We start from the raw sequence: 3,830 nt of genomic DNA on the forward strand, positions 1-3,830 counted from the left end.
ATTAAGAGTTCAAATAAGTTCAAATGCAGTGGGACCCCAGACTCTGCAGACAGTCTGTAGTGGTTTTAAGTTGTTTAACTACATCTTTATGCACCTATTTGCAGAATAGGAGAAAAAAAAAAGTCTCAAATGCTCTATTCTGCAGAGATGGACCTTTTTGAACGGTTGGGTGGATCTTCAGATAGTCTCTGCGTCGCCTCTAAAAAAGCGTCTGATGTGCAGATGATTCATTTTTAAAGCAGACGTGTCCCAAATGCGAAACCACATGCATCCTATTTTTGGGAGCGCTTTGTGTGTCGCAGCAAGTGATGCTGAAAGGTGTTTGATGGCAGCGGATTTTCATCTGCACACACCCCAGAGACGGAGGCACAGACGGAAAACTGACTCTTTGTCTCACAAATGAGCATATTGCACCAAATCCACTTGAACACATTCTGTTCTGCTGAAGTCATGTTATGCTTTTATATCATATGGAGCAGACAAACTACTATCACCCTATGTTTTGTCTCCACAAAGCCAGGAAACGGAGCTTTCCAAATAAAAAAAAAAAAAACATACAGTAGAGGAAAGTTTGGATTCTTACAGCTAATTGGTTTGTGCAAGTTGTTAAAATTGTAAAACTGCCACTTGTAAAGGACTGCAGTCAAGTAAAAACAAAGCTGCAGCAAAAGCTAGTTATTCTTAGTTAGAGAAATCATTCTGAATATGTGATAAAGAGAAATACCTTGAGCCAAAAGTTCATAAGGAGTGACGTGAAGTCAAGAAGTGAAATGAGGACTGGCAATTTCAGGACTGGCTGATTCCCTCAAGCCCCCTGCAGAGAGAAGGGCTGTTTCTCAATTCCCTGGAGAAACCGGTTTATCAAGCCAATACACACACATTAAAACAGCGCAAATTATCCCCAAAAGCTCCAATCTGAACCATAGATTCGAACAATTATCTCCGTAATGCTGGTAATCACTGCAATTAAATGCTGCTCTGGGTGAGAAGCGGTCTCGCTTGCGTCTCATGTCTGCACCTCATGCCGAGACAAAGCACAACATTCAAGACTACGAAAAATAGTGGAAATGCTTCTGGTGTGAAAAAATAAATAAAATAGCAACTTCTTTTTGTACGTTTTGTACACTCTACATACATTTGCTGAACAATATGTAATGTTATCTATTTTGAAGAAGAAAACAAATGAGAGTGGATACATTTTCAGCAAATTTTCATATTTGGGCGAACTTTTCCTTTAACAAATTAGTAAATATTATCCATAGCCTATATGGCCAAAGTGGTATCAGTCAAGTACTTTCAGAGTTATTTTGATGACAGATTAGGAATACAAACTTCATGTCGACCTTCTCTTTTCGCACATGGACATTGAGTCGCCCTTATACCTGAACCTGTCCTGGCTCACTTCTGTACCACCATCCCGTCTGAGTACAGCTTCAAGGGCTGAAAGTTAAGAACAGGGTGGTGCGTAGATTATACTTCAAGGTTTTGGACATTTTGTCAGCAATATCAAAACATATCTTTCTGCTTCTTAGCAGTAAGTACACTTTTAGCCTGCCAATTGGTCTAAAAAACAAGTAAACCTGCCACATACAGGTCATTCCAAAATGTCTAACTTTTGGTTTCATGTTAAACATTATCAACTCTTGAAGACTGCCAGACTGACAAAAACAACCCAAGGCCGAACAAAACAGCAAAAGACATTTAAATAAGATACAGCTTCAAAATACGTCCAAAATATAACCCATGGTTAATCAACTATATTAATTGGCAGAAAAAACTTATTCAGATAATAAAACTGAGTATTAATTCTCAATTCAGTGCTTACAATGCTAGCTCATCCAAAAATTAATATTGTTATTATTTACTCAATAAGAATGACTTTAAGACTTTCAAAATGCGTGCATAACACCACAAAGCACCATGAAACCCATAAATTCCAAGTCTCAAAGTTCTGTGTGACAAGCAGACTGAAATATACTTAATTTTTCACTGATAATCATGACTTCCAGACATTCTGTCATTAGGATGTTTATGAGCTAAGTGATAAAGTCCAGTTTTGTGAGTTATAATTTTTTTCAGGTCTTTTAAGCTCTGAATGATTTACTCAATCTAATGCAGTCCTTAAATTCAACCCAAAGCCACGATTATCCACTCACAGCAGCCAATTGTTCAATGGACATGAACATTTTCAGTGAGTGACAACTAAATTCCAGTTCGTTTCTCACACAAAGACATCATATAACTCGATATGATTCAAAATAAAGAAGACAAAACATATGGGCTATTTGTTATATCTGGTGTCTTTTTTAAATGCTGGAACACTTCAGACCCCATTCATTATATCTGCATGGTAAAGAAGGAACAGAATGATTCTGTGTAAAGTGTATACACTTCTCTTCTGTCAAGAGCAGATCTCGGCATTGACTGTTCTCCAGCGTAGACACTCATTGGCACATGGCATCACCGACAGGTCTAAGAAATCCCAGGAGAAACAAACAGGAAACCGGAGACACAGAAGTACCAAAAATCTTAACACAACAACAACAGCGCTCTCACTATTCAAAATCAGGATGAGCAGCACACACTCATCTGGAACAGGACACAAACTGGAAGCATGCCATCAGTGAAAAATCCTTCAGTGTCTGCTGGCAAGAACACATCAGATGTTTTAGACATTTTTAGGGTACGAAAGTTTGCTAACACAAAACTCTGCCAAATCGCTATGATCTTAATGAGTTTGTTTCAAGGACATTGCAAATTTTTTTTTTAGTTGTGAATAAAGATTATTGAATCATGTTTTACAAGAAAATACTATTTCAGGTTTTCTACTTTATTTTTTATTTTTCACTAGCAATAGTTTACAAAAAATTTACTAGCAAAAGTTAATATTACACCAAATATTTTTCATTTACTGTACATTGTATGTACAGTAATAGCTAAAATTATCAAAGTGTTTTTTTTTACATAATATTTAATTATTTAGCAGATGATTTAATCTATATTAATTTACAATTTAGGGGGAAATTTATCACACAAGGGACTCACAAGTCTTTAAAATAAGTTTGTAAATACTCAAAAAAAAAAAAAAAAAGAAGAAAAAAAAATATATAGCCTGATGTCTGGAAAAGACACTTTTTAAGGTACATTTTTATAGTCAAAAACTCATACACTTAGGAATCATTCATACCTGGAGCACAAACATGCTGGATGCATTAAACGCCAAAGTTGAATTTTTTAGTGTTGGGGGATTGTTGAAATCACTTACCAGAAGGAATAATAAAAACTATGCTTGATTTGCAAGTCCTAATACTGAATCCTTTGTTTTTTAACATGTCTCATCTAAATTACTGATGTGCAGTTCATCTTTGTTATTAAAAAAATTCACTCTCAAAAGCAGCAGTAACTACTCCTTCCCTCCATGACACACACTCATTGGATTTGACAGAGCCAAGTCAACCAGAAGGTCAAGCCACAATGACAGCAGAATGCATTTTATATTGATTAACTGTTTGGACTAATTATATTACAGTGACATGTGACAGAGCTAATACAGGAGGAAGAGATGAGACAACTCGACTTCCATATTAAACATGAATCAGAGATATTATATTCTGAATGCAAGCTCTTGTACCAGCAGCACAAAAACAGAAAAATAAATAAATAACTGAAATAATGACTGTTTTCAAACACTCAGACAAACCTAATATTTCTAATCAAAAATTAAGTTTTGATACATCTACGGTAGGAAATTTACAAAATGTCATCATGGAACACAATATAAACTTAATATTCTAGTGATTTTTGGCATAAAATAAAAATGTGTTATTTTG

This window comes from Carassius auratus, chromosome 29 (genome assembly GCF_003368295.1).
Source record: "Carassius auratus strain Wakin chromosome 29, ASM336829v1, whole genome shotgun sequence".
NCBI lineage: Eukaryota > Metazoa > Chordata > Actinopteri > Cypriniformes > Cyprinidae > Carassius > Carassius auratus.